Source organism: Choloepus didactylus, chromosome 6, assembly GCF_015220235.1.
Source record: "Choloepus didactylus isolate mChoDid1 chromosome 6, mChoDid1.pri, whole genome shotgun sequence".
NCBI classification, from domain to species: Eukaryota; Metazoa; Chordata; class Mammalia; order Pilosa; family Megalonychidae; genus Choloepus; species Choloepus didactylus.
In genome coordinates this window covers 25,377,630-25,394,769 of record NC_051312.1, presented here as the reverse complement: position 1 = coordinate 25,394,769, position 17,140 = coordinate 25,377,630, and the positions used below count along the sequence as shown (strand labels likewise).

At 35.8% G+C, this 17,140-nt stretch overlaps 1 pseudogene; it reads left to right on the top strand.

Moving 5' to 3' along the window:
* Positions 1–16,000: 16,000 nt before the first annotated feature.
* Positions 16,001–16,891, top strand: LOC119536756 (annotated as a pseudogene).
* Positions 16,892–17,140: the final 249 nt, after the last annotated feature.

The following is a 17,140-nucleotide window of genomic DNA, read 5'->3' as shown; positions in this document are numbered from 1 at the left end:
ATAGTTTATGTGTCCTATTGAAGTGAAGGTGGTATCAAAGAAAAACAAGATTGATATGGATTTAAGAGGCTAAATTTTAACCCCCACAGCAAACACAAAGAAACTATCAGAGAATGCAATGATAGAGATGAATTGTAGAGTTCAGGTTAAGAGAAATGGGGGAAGGGGCAATGGGGAGTTAAGACATGAGGGTGGAGTTGCTGTTTGAGGTGAAGGGAAATTTCTAGTAATGGATGGTGGGAAAGAGCATCACAACATTCTAAATGTGATTAATCCCACTAATGGAAGGCTAGGGAGGGGCTGGAATGGGAAGATTTAGGCTGTATATATGTTCCCACAACTAAAAAAAAAAAAAAAAAAACAGACAGTCTAAATAGATGATTGAATGCCAAGGATGAACTTGGATGGAATTAGAGGATAGAGGACAGGTGGTTCAAAGGGACACAGTTGAGGCTTAAGGTAAAGGAAATACAGAATGTAAGCTTTGTATCATTGTTGAACCTGTTGTACTTCTTAGCTGTGCTTAATGGGATTGCATAAAAGAATGTTCTTGTTCATGGGAAGTGTATACATGAATTATAGTGTATGTTGAAGGATGTGTGCAGCTAGCTCTCATATGTTCAGAAGACTGAGCAATAGATGATGGATGATAGATAGGGAAGGAGGGAGAGAGGGAGGGAGGGAAAGAAATAGTGATGTGACAACATGTTAAGGTTGGTGGATTGAGCTATCAGGGGAGGATGGAATTCTTTGTATGGGGTTAGTATTGTTTTTGCTACTGTTCCTATAACTTTGAATTTATTTCAAAATAAAATTAAAAAAAAATAAAAAAGCACATAGGCAAGACATTGAAAGGAATGCAATATTTTGCTACATTTTAATTTTGAATGTTATTATTGTATCTTTGTTTAATTTTCCATCAAGTGTACATCAAACATTTTGAATTAACAGATTTTTAATTTGAGAATTACATTTTCTCTACTTTTACTTTCCCAACGCTTTTCCGCTTTATTTTGGTTCTAAGGCAAGTGTTTCTGAACTTTCAAGGAAGGGATCATCTGTATTTTTCACAAACTCTTCTGGATTACATGAAATGAAGGCTACTCTGCAACTCACCCAATAAGATCAGCTAAACCTTGTTTTTATAAAAAGGTATAAACAATATTTATGGCCCACTATTTCATATACATAGATGCAAAAATCCTGAACGAAATCAATAGATCTTTAATATCAACTTTAATAGGTCACCTTTGATTGGCATTCTGTCTCTATGAATTTCCTATACTAGATATTTCATATGGTATTAACCAAGATTAGTAAATTGGTCAGAGTAAGCTCATAATGTTCCTACTTAAAGGAGAGAGGGAACAAAAGAGAGAGAAAAGTAGAAAGGAAGGAAGATCCTTGAATGACTAAAAATACATCAGGACTGGGAGTCTTTGAGTGAGTTTGCATCAGCTGAGCTTTGCTTTATAGTATTATTTTAAAATTATAAATCAGAAAGTACAAACACCCATACTCCTCTCATCCAACACAACTAATAAAGCCATGAGCCTTTCTAAATGTTCCATCCTTATTGGGATAACTACAGTTAATTATCTCAATAATAGAACACTAAGTCCACCATATAGGGATATCAATGAATGATATATTTGTGGATGAATGTCAAATCACTATTATGCAGCTTGGGATGATCTTTGAAGATAATTTTTAGCTGTGCTTCTTCAGTATAATTGTATCCCATTATTTCAGTTTTGCAAATACATGGTCACAATCTCATGTGCTGAGAGATACAGTTTACATTGTATCTGTGCCATATAACAAGGGCTCATGGAGAGATATGGGATGATTTCATTCTTTTTCCATTCTCAAACATAGTTTTCCCACTTTCCTTTTGATATGGAAAATTTGTACCTGGATTACATATCAGGATGACACTTCCTTCAATGCATTTAGCTATTTTATGTAACAGGAAAGGGAATAACCAAGCCTAGAGCTATGGAATGTTTAAGGCATGGCAAGTTAACCAATACTGAATGCAGAATACACACAATTGACATATTCATCTCAAGACTGACCCTCTCTGACATTTTAATTGTGCTAATTTTAAACCAAGTTTAGCCCTGATTGGAAATACATTCAAAGATACTTCCAAGCCTTGAACCTCACTTTCCATATGGAAACAACTGCAAATTTAGTACAAAAATAGTAGTGTCCAAGGCATTCTATTATTGGGCTCTGATGAATATATTGTCTTAAGCCAAAATGTTTAATATTTTATTTTGACTTTGACATTAATTTAACATTTCAAATATCACTGTTGGAAAACCATCAGTGTCTCTACTCCCTATCATTTTGGGTCACCTCTAATGTGCCCTGAGGCTGTGACCTACCTTGAGACAAACCTAAGAAGATTTCTGCAGGGCACAATGTCAAAGCATTTCAAGAGATTGAGACTCCCTTGCTTACAGAGTAACTTGCTGTCTATTGCCACTCTGTCAGCTTTTCCTCCTTCCATGCTTCACATGCCCCAAATCCTCATTTTTTCTTCTTGATATCACCTACAAATTGATTATCATATACTCAAATCCTTGTTAAAGGATCATCTCAATGGGGAATTTAAAGTCCAGCAATCCCTGTCTCTTGTATGGAATTGGTAAAATGAGACACAGATATCTATGGCACAAATGAAACTATATAATTAATAGGAGACAATGATAATGCCAGTATCACATTGCTGAATAACCAGCAGCTCTCATTGGACACTCGTAGTATCTGAAACAAACCCTTACTCAGCATAAATAACCTGAGCTGACCATCACCATCTTTAATAAGACCACATTCTAGGTAAAGCTTTCAAACAGTGTTTTCACTTTTCCCCTTCAGAATTTTCCCTGTTTAGGTTTCCAGTATCAATAGGGAAATCATAAAAATAGAAACATGTTTCTTTTTTTTTTTCAAAGAGCATAATGGTCTTAAATACCAAGTTACTCCATAAAGCATTGTTAGGAATTAAGAATATTAATATTTATGTTATACTGTGCTGAGTCTGGCATTGGTACTCTTGACATTTCCATATTTAAATGGAAACCAGGAGTCAAGAATTGTCACTGCAGCTAATCTGATAATCATGGAGATTAGAGTCCTCAACTCACCTCAAAGGAGGAATGTGTTACTCCCCCATGTGGCTGCTGACCTCACTGAAGTAAGAGGAATTTATGAGTGTCACCCTCCCCCCCACTTTGAGACACAACCTTAGCAGCTGAGTGCAATTTGTTATTTTTCCCAAAGCATCTGAGACCAGGAAATGATGCCACTGGGTCTTTGTTAATTATCCAGAGGACCTTTGATTTTCCTATTGGGAAACATTATTTCATATGCAATTTCCCTGCCTTCTTGTGTTATTTTTGTATTGCATTTGTTCGATATGCACTTTAAACTTCCATAAATTATTTTAATAGTCAGCATTTTCCACAGTCATTTCCTCTAAGTTTTATATCTGAGGATGAGTGTAAATTTCTTCAATATGTCCCATAGTGTTTTTAGATTATTCAGAAAGAATGTTAATTATGAATATGTGAGATACTCTTATTTTATTTCTTTCTTTTTATCTCACAACTAAATTGAGTTTATCCTTCCTTACTTCCTTAACCCATAGTCTTCATCTCACCTCATTCCCCATTCCACTTCGACTTTCTTACATATATAGGTATCACTTGTAAGAAGGTTGATCTATGTACTTAGAAGAGCACACATCTCCATAAAGTAAAGTAATACATGTTTTAATGAGAATGTATGGTTCTTACTCAGATATGTTTTTGAAATCTATTAATTTTCCTACAAATACACCAATTCTTTGTTGTTTTCTCTACTCTTCTAATATTATAGTAAATATCATTATATTGTTATTATCTGTATCTACCCACATTTAATAAATGCATTTTTTCTTTAGTAATGAATACTCAGTTATTTCCTGACTACTGAGTTCTACCTGTATCACCACAATTAATAACTTCGTGTTTATCCCTCTGCTGGCCCATGGTTGAATAACTCTGAAATATATCCATGAGTGGATCCTTGATTCAGGACAAATAAACATGTTTAATTTTTTAAGGAACCTTTCAAGATTAATTTTATTAGTATATAGTCTCACATCAATGTACAACACCTTCAAACACCTGACTTCTTACTTATGAATATGTGCTGATTATATATATGGGAAGTATTGAGATAAATAATCAGATTTAATTTGATAGGGTTGATATGGGGTTATATTTTAATTTTCAAATGGTCTGAATTTGAAATGACAACAAAGAAATTCAGAGTATTTAACAGAGACAAAGATAAAATTTTAATATAGCTTTAATATTTCAGTATTTGTAATAGTTAGCAGATGGACAGTTTAGGGTAATGCTGATAAAGTAGTTGTTGAAGTCACACAGGACTGATGAACAGTACAGAGCAAAGGTGGCTGGTTGATAACCAAATCTTTTTGCTTTGTATCCTGCACACATGGCTGGACTATTTATCATCCTCCTTTGCAATCAGATGTGTCAAAGAGGCTTAGATCTAGTCCAACTCCTGTGAGGTAACACAGGATCATATACACTGTGAACCATCTTTCCATCACTGGGTGTTTGCCCTGAATGGCTTTCTATAATGGCTTTCTGGCTTAGAATTTGTGTTTTGCAACTGATGAACAAGAAAATGTTGACAAAGTATTGAAAAAGCATGAGGAATGAAGCAAAGATTGAGAAAAGTGATTGCAGTGGAAGAGAGGACACCAATGCCAACAAATAGCTGTTTATTTATAGCAATATTTGTTATTTGGTGATAAAAAAGTGTATTTTAAAGCATACATTTCTTACATGAAATTTTCTAACATATATTTTATAAACAATTCTAAATAATATGATGTAAACTCATGAGTCCATGTCTAAATCAATACTTTTTGTGATTGAGTAAACATTAACCCTTAATATTCAGTGTAAACTTGGAATGGTAAATAGCTTTACATATAATATTTAAATTCCAATTTTACTCAGGAAACTACAAAGAAGAAACAAAAAGCAACTGAAGCAGGCTGATGTGCCAAAAGTCCCTTGCAGTGCTAATTAAGACCCCTGCCTCTATGGGAAAGGAGAAACTGTGATAAACAAGTCATGCTGACACCAGCAATTCTGCATATCTTCACCAGATAAGCTCACTCATACATAAACATTCTGTTTGGGCAGCTTTTGCAGATTTATGATACCCAAGGTCACCCTGCCCCAGACAACTCACATAGCTCATTTCCCCCTTGCCTTCCTGTCCCTGTTCCCCCCATACCCTTTCTTGTTCTAAGCAGGTATATAAACTATTTCCCAACCAATTCATTTTGAGCATTAACTTTCTTTCAGTTCTGCTCCCAGGCCTGCCACTTAGTTCAATAAACTTATTCTGTACCTATTCAACTGAACAGTCTGGTGTCAGAAAAGTGGGATTCAAAGGCATTGAGATAACATCAACATCAGGATGACAACTTGAGCAAGAGCTTTGGTACCCACAGGAAACCTTTGTGTTCCTGCTGTGGGTTAGTCATCTGGCTCCCTAGGCTAGCCCCTCTCTGATCTTAGAACTCCCACCATGTTTTGGTCCAGGTCAAATCCATTTGTTTGTTGAGCTGAAGTCTGGTAGGGCCCTCTGTTATGGTCTCTGTTGTTTTCAACCCTCAGGTTAGAGAATTCTCTACTGTTTCTCTGACTCTGAGTAACTGTCAGTAAGTCAATCTATTTTGTTGAGCAAATAGCCTGGTAAGTCCTTTGTGGATTCATTACTTAACCTTTGAGTAAGAGATCTCTGTTTAATTGACTCTGTTCTGTTTTATTACAAATGACCACTTATTTTATGTATAAGAATTATGTCAATAGCAGCAATCATCCTAGGAAAAGAGTTAAACTAACCTCTGATGAACCTAAATTTACACAGCCACAGGAGAGCTGTTTTGATCAGGTTAGAATTAATTATCTCAAGGAAAAATGTAACAGCCTCAAATCTGAAATTAGTTTTGCTAAATGGGATGCTTTTAACAAGTGACTCCTAGAAACTACTGAAAAGTAACAATGAAGAACATAGAAACCAAAACCCTCTCTCTCTTGCAACATTGCTAAAACTCCTTTTCCCATTTTCTCCTCCCTTCCTTAAACCCAACCAATGGTAGAGTCCCTGCCAGGCCCTTTAGAACCAACCCATCCAACCCAGCCCCAATGTTCCCATTAAAAATCAAATCCTTTGTTCCCTTGACTCAAAGCATGAACTAGGGTAGGGAACCTGCAAGGAGTACTGCTGTGTGGCCTCATTCTTTAATGTGAGGAGTCATCCTGTTGCTTAACTTTTACAAACCTCCACATGAGTAAGGCAATGCCCAGAAAATGTCTGAGGGAACAGAGTGCATAATGCAGAAAGAAAGGATTATTAAATTTAGTAAAGGCAGCAGGCACACTGCCACTGCGGTGAGCTCACTGTTGTCATCTGTGGTACAGTCAGCTACTGTAAACTGTCTCAAGAAACACAGGAATCTGCAAATTGACAGAGCTACAGCTAGAAAGAGACAGCAGGTATCCACCTCCACTTTAGTGACAGGCTTGTGCGAACAATTAGATAAGAGAGAGAATGATTACAGGGCTAGCTTGTCAGTTCTTAAAATTAAGAGGTTAAAACAAAACAAAACAAGACAAAACAAAGCAAAACAAAACAAAACAAAAAAGCCCAAAGTTAGAGTTATCTTAGCTAAAAAGAATTGGGATCTGAAAACCTAGACTCCCTGGGAAAAGGTAAAGAAATAACCAATACAATTAAAGAATTATCAAAAATGCAAATTGTCTGCCCAATGCAAAGTCTCTTTAACAGCCCTGTTTGGCTGGTAAATTAAACTGTAATTGTGAGGGAATACTCTGCCAAGGAGTTAATTAAACTGGGAAAAACTAAGTGTAGTATTGTCAGAAATATATAGATCAGTGGAACAGAACAAAACATCCAGAAATGTATCCATAAAAACCCCAGCAGTGAACTTTTTATTTATTTATTTATTTATTTATTTATTTACTTATTTATTGCTATATAGTTATACAGTCATTATCCAAGATCAGGGCTACTGTATTACAGTTCAATAATTTCAGGTATTTCCCTCTGCCTATTCTAAAACACCAGACACTAAAAAGAAACATCTATATAATGAGTCAGTAGTCACAGTCATTTATTAAATTCTAATTTCTGAGTTATACCTCCTTTCTTACATTTAATCATTCTCTCAATCTGCAAGGATATCTGGGCAATGACCAGTTTAACTTCTTCATGCTGGGAGGGGCTGTTGTTCTTGTGGGGAAAAAGAATGAAACTGGTTGAGGTTCTTGGAGAGACTGGTAACTCTAGGTTTCAGGGCTTATCTGGCATGGGATCAATCTGGAAGCCTTAAGTTTCTGAAAAAAAAATAAATAAACTTACTAAGAAAACCTTTTATAGAGAATTAGATAGAGCCCAGGGCACTCCTGATGGTTTTCAGGAAAACTGTTCATTGGGGCTTGACATACCATAATAGTTTGCACTATATGGCTAAAGCTTGCCTAAGAGTAACTCCCAGACTGATCACTTGACTCTATTTTAAATCTTTTAGCCATTGAAACTTTATTTTGTTCCATTTCTCTTTCCTTTTAGTTGAGAAGTCATTGCCAACCCCATAAGCCAGGGCCAGGCTCATCCCTGGGAGTCATATCCCACATTGCCAGGGAGATTTATACCCCTAGGTGTCATGTCACACATGGGGGGAGGGTAGTGAGTTTATTTTCAGAGTTTGTTTAAAGTTAGAGGCCACATCTGAGAAACAAAAGAGGCTCTCTAGGGTGACTCAGGCATAATTACAAGCAGGCCTAGCTTTGCCATTGTAGAAATAAACTTTGTAAGGCAAGTCTCAAGATCAAGGAATTGGCTTATTCAATTCAAAACCCCTAATGTTTGAAAGAATATCAGGAATTCCCCAGGTGGAGAAGTTTAATCATTCCATGTTTTCCCTCAGTTCCTCAAGGGGACTTTGCAAATACGTTTTTTTTTTTGGTTTTCTTTTTTTTTTTTTTTGCCCCATATGGAATATATCCAAGTGTTACATTAACCTGCACAGAATAATGTCTCATTCTTTATTCTAGGTTCCATGTAATAAGGTGTTTAAATAAACTGACAAGGAAGTTTAAATTAGATAGCATGCTACAGAAAATTTAAACTTTGGATTAAATAGGTGTCTTTTCCCTTGGTCTTACATGGAAGTTGAAGTTATAAAGTACAGACAATATCATCCTTTATCCTGTATTCTGATTTACCTTAGTCCTAACCAGATCCATTTCATTCATATCTCTAATTGAAGTCTCATTTCTTTTTCAGCTTATTTAACACTTGCTGCATGGAGTAATGCTGAGTTTCAGAGCTGAAGAACTCTAACTCTGGGTCTCAGATCAAAACTGACAATTTTTTAATATTTTGCTTTCTCAAGGTCAAACCCTAAATGAAATATTTTTATTCCAAATAGTTGCAAAACATTTATTCCTTCACCTTATAAAAAAATGAGTTACTAAAAAATAGTTAAGTTCATTTAGCATGTTATAAATTGCGTAAGAAATGTTTAGAAAATATAGAAATTAAAAAGAGATTTTCTAATCTTCTGTTATTTACTGATCTGCATTATATTAGATAACAATATTGTGCTATTAGTCATGGTTCTAATTATTTTAAAGAAGTTATACATTACAGCAACAAAAAAATTATCAGTCACAATTTTTTAACTCTAATGCTTCTCTAAATGTGCTTGCAGTCAGCTACAGGTCAAAACTTCATCTTCAAGGAAAATAGACTTTAGAAAGGAAGGCAGGTATATAAATTATTTCCTACTTATTAACCAATATAACCCTAGTAGAAATATGAAAAATAATTTAGGCCTCTATTTTAACTGAAATGCTCACATATTTAAACCATGCTTCAGATGCCACACATGGTGTCTCCCTTTTGAGTTATTGGCACACCTGATTTCCACAGCACATAATCTTTAAAAGCATCAGCCACAAAATCCAGTCATACCTCAACTGTGTGGAAATGCCTTACTATTATGAACACCTGTAACTCTGCCTGCCAAAGGGCTCCATCACCTTAGCTCTTCAGTAAACACTGTATCCAGACCAGCCCTGTTGCATAGTGCTAAAAGGCACTATGAAACAGGCTGGTGGAACCCTGGCTCACATCTTCTTATTCTCCAGAAGACTGACAGTGCTACAATATGAAGGATGCACAAAAGATATATCCACTGGGAAAATAATAGCCAGAGCTATGTGATTAGAACCTAAAAAGACATAATTCATACTAAATCCTGCTCCTAAGGACAGACAGTGTGTGTGGGGCACTGTAAACCTAACACCCATCTGTTAGCAGGCAGATATCTTAGGCCCTGTAAGAGAAAGTTCTGAAGCATTTTACTCACAGGAAAACACCTTTCTTTTCAGGAACTCACTAAACATTTATGTCTGCACCTTGAGGCTTCTTTCCCTGCTTCAACTAAGTTCATCTAACATCTTCCTTGATTAAGCTATGAGCATAGTGTCATTCCTCAACCAGACAGTAGAATACACAGATGTGTACCAGCTTTGAGTAGCTCTGACTTCCTTCAGTTAATTGGAGTAATTAAATAATGACTGTTAATCATCCATATTCCCCAAAGTGGCAACTATCTAATTCTAAGTATTCTCCCTCTGTTCAACATATTATTTCAATTGTTAGAAAACATCTAAACAAAACCCACTCATCTGTGACATCTGTTTGAAATAGCTTAACAAGAATAGTTGCTGAATATAGAATCTTAAGCACCAAAACACCTTAGTTTATTTAAAAAAATGATTGTCTGTCCAATTGATGTTTATATTGTAATTGTGTCCTGATTTCTCAATAAGACTGTAAACCTGTACCCTCCTGTTTCCACACCCAGTGACTTAGGTAGAAGAATTGGAAGAAAGATGGTAAGAGTTCTGGGAGGGAGTGAGTTGTAACATAGTAATAACTTCCCACTTTCTCTAATCTCCTCTCTAATTGTGATTGTGCTCCTGCTCCTCTTTAGTTCAGTAATCCTTTGATGGCTCACCAACTTTGTATCTTGAGTAAAAGCCACTAAACATTTTTGTTGTTGATGTTTTACCTGTGTCCTGAAGTTACAAAAGCCTTAAGCAACAAGATAATTCCCCTTATCTTTGGAGAGTTCTGAGACTCCCTTGACCAAAAGGAGAGAATGTGAATTTAGGATAGTAAATAGCTTTACTAGTCATCTTAATGTGTTTAAACTTCTATTTTTACTCAGGAAACTACAAAGAAGAAGCAAAAAGCAATTGAAGCAGGCTAACATACCAGCAATCCTTTGCGGCAATAATTGAGACCCCTGCCTCCGTGGGAGAGGAGGAACTGTGAAAGTCACCAGCAAGTCTGCTTCTCTTCACCAGATAGGCCCATTCCTACACCAACACTCTACCTGAGAAGATTTTGCAGATTTGCCCTAGAAAAAGCACATAACTCATGTTACCTTTTCTCCTCCTCCCTGTTTCCCCACACATTTTCTTTGTTCTAAGCAGATACATAAACTGTTTACCAACCACTTTGCTTTGAGCAGTAACTTTCTTTTAGTTATGCTCCTGTGCATGCCATTTAGCTCAACAAATTTATTCTCACTTTGGTTTTCAGAGTCTGTTTTCAACTTAACACTCCACACATATGCCTAGGTGCGTATATTTTCTAAATCACTGAATGTTTCCCTCTTCTAGCCAGTCATTCAGGTAAGAAACCAAGAAAACATATTTCATACATCATTCTCCCTTCTACAAATAATGAATTAATTCTTAAAGACTACTAATAATTTAATCTTTTCCCAAAATAGGTCTATTTCTATTATTTTCTCTATTTTTTTTATTTATTTAGGTCTTTAACACAACTTTTAAAGATTACTGCCTTGTAACTTTTATCCTAGACTCCGGCCTTGCACAGTCTCATGCTTATGTCAGCTTAAGTATGCTTTCTATCAACACAATCCTACCTTGTTGTTCCCACATTGACCTTCAGACAAATTCTAATCTCCTTAACATGGCTAATTTAACCCTGATAAACAAGCTCCTGCTTTGCAGATGAGGACCATTTCTTGTTACTCTCTCAGGCAATATCCATGTTCTAGCCATGTTTCATAGCCTCAGTTTCTCACTTATGGCAATGGATTTTGTGTAATTTGGTCAGAATACTACTTCCTTCATCTTCACTTCTCTATTTAGCTATTTTCTTTCAACTTATCTTTTACATTTCAGGTGAACTTTCCCTTCCTTCTCAAATCTGTTCAGTACTGACCAATTGTTCACACCCATTAATTCATCCATCTATTCATTTGTTTGTAATTTGCTCTAAATTTCAAGATCTTGATAAGCAAAGGGGATTCTATATTTTCCCCAGTTTTATCCTCAGTACCTAGCAAGATGTAGCAATTAGTATATGCTCCAAATGTATTGGTAGAATAAATGAATGAATGAGGTTTGTTTTACTCCTGACCCTTTATGACCCTCTTGACTACCTTGAATATTATTCCATTCCATATTGTATTAGAGTAATCCACAACAAAACCAAATAGAGTCCAATAAATCTTGAGACAAACTCTGTGAATGACAACAGTACTTAACATTATATTTAAGTATTGTTAGTATAGTTTGTATGATTTGAGCCCCTATCTCTGAAGCACAGTGACTCCAGGATCCACAATAGCCTTTTATCTCCATGGAAAAGATGCCACCAGTGACTAATTCTTCAACAGGAGCTCATCTAAGAATTCAAACAGGCACCTTTTGGGACCTCTTTGTGACAGTCCAAGTCTAGATTATAGAAGTGAGTCATACTCCATGGCATCTAAGGGACACAGTGATTAAGTATAACTTCTAAAGCAGCTCATTTGTATTCAGGGATTGATTTCTGTAAAAATGGAATGTTGGAAAGTTAAGACCTAAGCATCTAGCAGTCAAATTAGTGCAAACCATTTCTGTTTAGTTATGTATTGATTCAAGTATAAATATTATTTCATTAGGCCACTATCTATTGTTGGATTTTTCTCCCCTTTTGCCTCAAGGAATACAATTGGCAAGGTCATTGTTTAAAGGATTGTGGTGAAGTAGAGGTTAAAAGGAGGACTGATCCTCCAAAGAACAACCCTCATGCAATAAAATTATTATTTTACTCTTTCTTTTACTCTTGTATTTGTGGTGAAGGAAAGGTAGAAGGTAACTACTGGGAATAAGTCAAACAGTGTTTACAAGAAAAATTCATTTGCTACGTTAGACTATACCTTCAGATCTCTCAGATATGGACCCTTATTTTTAAACACAGGAACTTGTGTGTGTGTGTGTGTGTGTGTGTGTGTGTGTGTGTGTGTGTGTAATGCATGTGATGGCTAACAGGATTCTATAGAAAGGAATTGTCCCTGAGACAATTCTCTTCTGTGGAGCTTAAGTCCTCTTTTTAGCAAAACTTCCTCTCTGGTGTGTCAAAAGTTTGTACCCTATTGACCATAAGTTTAAAGATTGAAGTTGAGCTACATGGCTTAATTCTATTTATGTGAAGTATAAATGTATGCACATGGAACAGAAACAAACATTTTGCAAGAACACAAGAAAATAAGCAGATTCACATTAAATATTTCAGGGTGTGGCAGAAGGGATGGATAAAGAATAAAGATAAAAGGGAATAAGAAAAAAATTTAAAGAGATGCATTTTATTAAGCCCACTGACAATATGCCAAGAACAGAGGAATGCGATTATTCTAAACAGTTGGAAAGAAATATGTTTTCATTGGACAGATAATACAATTCTGAATTTAGTTATTCAGAAGTCACACAAATTATTAAAACATATAAACAAAAATCTTCATTAGAGCATTATCAGTATGGCATAATAATGGAATTGAATTAAATCCACATCTCAGAAATTTATGAAACATAGATGTATATATTTAGTAAAACATAGCCTTTAAAAATTGATTTATATGTATCACATAGCCTTTTGGGGCAAGCTTCTGAGAAGAGGAATAAAAATAATAAACAAAAGGTTAACTTACAATGGCTTCTTTAACAATAATTAGTGAGGTATAATATAGAGATAATTTGCATGGATTAAGTGTGCATGGATGAGATTTGACAAATGAAAACACCTGTTTGATTAGTGCCCCAATCAAGAGAATACTTCCATCACTCCAGAAAGTTCCCTGATTTCTCTTTGCAGTTAATTCCCCACATCATATCCAGACCATGATTGATATGATTTCTATCACCAGGTTAATTTTACCTGTCCTAAACATGATATAAATAGAATAATATAGTATGTTTTTGTTTGGTTTCTTTTGCTTGACTTAATGTTACTGAAATTCATCTAAACTGTTGGATGCATTAGTAGTCAATTTCATTTTGTTGCTGAATAGAATTGATTTTATGAACATAACAGTTTTTTAAATATATTTTTCTGTTTACAGGCAATTGGGATGTTTGAAGTAAAGGTTATTGTGAATAAATACTAAAGTTCAAGTATTTTTCTACACATATGTTTTCATTCCTCTTGCATATGAAATCAAGGAGATTCTTAAGACATCTGGTAGAAATATTGCAACTTTATTGGAAACTGCCAAATTGTTTTCTGAAGTGACTGTACCATTTCTCACTCCAACCAACAATGTGTGATGATTCCAGAAGTTGCAAATAGTAGTTGATATTTGGTATCATGACTATTTAAATTGTAACTAATCTAGTGGGTAGAAAGTGATATTTCATTGTTACTGTAATGGTATTTCTCTGATGGCATAGGATACCAGGACATTTCTTCCTGTGTTTATTGGCCATTCATATTTTTTTCTGTGAAGTGTCTATTAAAATCTTTTGTCTATTTTTATTGAGCCATCTTTTTGTTACTAATTTGTAGGGATATTTATATATAATTTGGATATGATTAAATTACTTTAGCTTCTTTGCTGATAATCAGTTGAACGTATGTGTACATGTTTAGACTCTAATTCTGTTCCACTGATCTATTTATGTATCTTTATAAATTATTGCTCTATCTTCACTGCTGTAGCTTTATAGTAAGCCTTGAAATCATTACTGTCAATTATTCAACTTTTCTCTTTTACAAGCTTGTTTTGTTTGTATTTGATGTTTGCATCTACTGTTTAGAAGCAGACCTCAAGTCAGACAGGGGGAACTTGTTTGAAGACCAAAAGGTTGAGTCTGCTCTAAGAACTGTCACATATAGTAGAAGTGTACATATTTCATTAATAAAATTTGATCTCTAACTTATAATTGAATCTTCTTACAAATGAATTAAGGAATAAACCACTTGGATACATGTGATAAAATGATAAATATCATAAGCCTGTTTGTGACCATCAAGTTCCAATAATCTAAAGCCAGAATGGCTTTCTGTTCCATTAGAAAATTTGCAGCCTTTGAGTAGATCCCTTCAAGACAATAAAGAAGCCATGAAATAAGTATAGGAAATTCAATACTGAGCTCATGTATGAAATGTATGAAATCAAACTTAAGAACTTTTAGAAACAACTGGGACTGAGTTTATGCAATCTTGTCATTAGGACCTTTTGTAACTACTGCAATAGTTACAAAGTACTAATGCAAGTATAATCCAGTCTGTTAGCTAAAAGTTTTTGTTTCCTCAGGTCATTAATTGCATATAGTATGAAAAAAAATCAAAATAAAACTTTAGGTTATTATTTTGGGAAGAAATTTATGTATGTACAAATAAAGGATTTACATGTTGGTTGGCAGCATTCTTTTGGAACTATTTATCACTATAATTATGATGAGAAAATGTGCTTTGTGTCTATTGCAGATAATGGCATTGCCCAATGAAATCTGGAATATTTAAAATTTTCTACACAGAAGAAGGTGATGTTTGAGAGGCATTGAGGTTGTAATTATGATATCAGTTGATATCACACACCTAAATTGTCATTTGGGAAATTTATCATCACACACACCCAAAATGATGTCAGTAACTGTTAGTGTCCTATCATAGAAAATGAAAAAAAGAAAGCATGACTTGTAAAAAATCACAACTCATAGCAGTGATTTATCAAATTATTCTGTATATATTTTGAAAATGTACCCAACACATCATTAGAGAGTGGAAGAACCTGTGCTCATTTATTTGAGAAATAAAAAGGATTAACATAGACTAAAAAGACAAGGCTGTTTATTACAGCATTCATTTTTTAAAACGTGGCAAAAAGAAAAAAAAAAACAAAACTTGAAAACAACCAAATGTCTTATCAAAGAATGGTGAAATATCAATTGATTGATCTATACTCCACACTTAAATGTTTGTATTAAAAATTTAAAATATATATATGCATATTTATTGGGCAAATAGTTGATGGTGATGAATTCTCAAGAAATAACAGCAAGTTGTAGGAAAATTGATGTAGTATGCTTTATTAAAATGCATTCTATAAGGATAAATATTATTTAATATTATTTGTGGGTTGGGAAAAGTGATGGTATGTAGCATTTGAGAAAGGAAAAAATACATGACAAAGGGAGGGTGCTGAAGATCTGGTGTCACAAGGATCCCAGCCTCCAGTGGAGCCTGCCCTCTAGACATGTCTACCACAATAGGGAAATCTCTGCCTCCAGGGGCTGAGAAACCCCATGCTTTTTCCAAGCAGAACCTGCAGGGTATTGAGATACCAGTCAGATGTCTTCCCACAAAGGCTCTGTGGTGGCACAGGGAAATGGGGCTCCTGCCAGTAACAGGGAAACTGACATGGTGAAACTGGCTAAACTAGGACCACTGCTAGAAGAAAAAGGGTAAATGAGCAATTGCCAACTCAACAGAAGCTGAAGAGAAGCAGACATGCCCAGTAGCTCAGGAAATAGAGTAGATGGTGTGGGTACTGACACTTCCCCTGCAAGCCCACCAGGCCATGGAGAAGATGGAGGATTTTATATACAAGATCTGGAAGGGATGTTGGAAGGGCACCCTGACTTACTGAAGTACAATGGCTACCTGCTGCATGGCCACAGACTGCTTATGCCCTGCATTCAGGCTGGCTTCAAGAGCATCTTCCACATCCATACAGAGACTGGTAGCATTGTGAACCCATTTGCTTGGTTATGTGCTCTTTCCCTTTTTGGGAATCTTGACCATGCTTAAACCAAACATGAACTTCATGGCCCCGCTACAGAAGAAGGTGGTTTGGGGGATGTTCTTGTTTTGTGCTTTGCTTTAATTTCTCCTGGCTCTTTCATACCATCTATTGTCATTCAGAGAAAGTCTCTTGGACTTTTTTCCCAAGTAGACTATTCGGGGATCACTCTACTGATTACGGGGAACTTTGTCCCCTGCCTCTTTTACTCCTACTACTACTCCCCACAGCCATGGCTCATCTACCTTTCCATTGTCTTTATCCTGGGGATTTCTGCCATCATTTTGATGCTCTGGGACACATTTGACACTCCTAAGCACCAGCAGCAAGAGCATGAGTGTTCCTGGGACTTGGCTTGAGTGGTGGTGTGCCCACTGTGCATGTTACTCTTGCTGAGGGCTTTGTCAAAGCCACCAAGGGATGCAGGTGACTGGTTTCTCCTCAATGGCAATAATGTACATCACTGGAGCTGCCCTTTATGCTGCTTGAATCCCTGGGTGCTTCTGTCCCAGAAAGTATGACTTATGCTTCCTGTTTCATCAGATTTTCCAGGTCCTGGTAGTAGCAATTGCTTTTGAACAGTTCTACGGGGTCTCCAATCTTCAGGAATTTCATTATGGCCTAGGAGGTGGCTGTACTGATGACTCCCTTCACTGAACTTTCCACCAGAGCAATGGTGAGGAACTCCCCCAGTGCTTTTAAAAATAACTTATTTGCTGAAGTGAGATGAGTAGTCTAAGTTGTCTGTTTCTAGAAGAAACCTCTTAGAGAATTCTCTACCATCAAAGATTCAGCCTACTTTCATACTCACTGAGCAGTAAACTTTCCATGTCCATTTCCACAGCTGGAGGGGAAGGGGATGGTCCAATTTAGTCATCCCCCTCCTGAAAAGGCAACTACCATCCC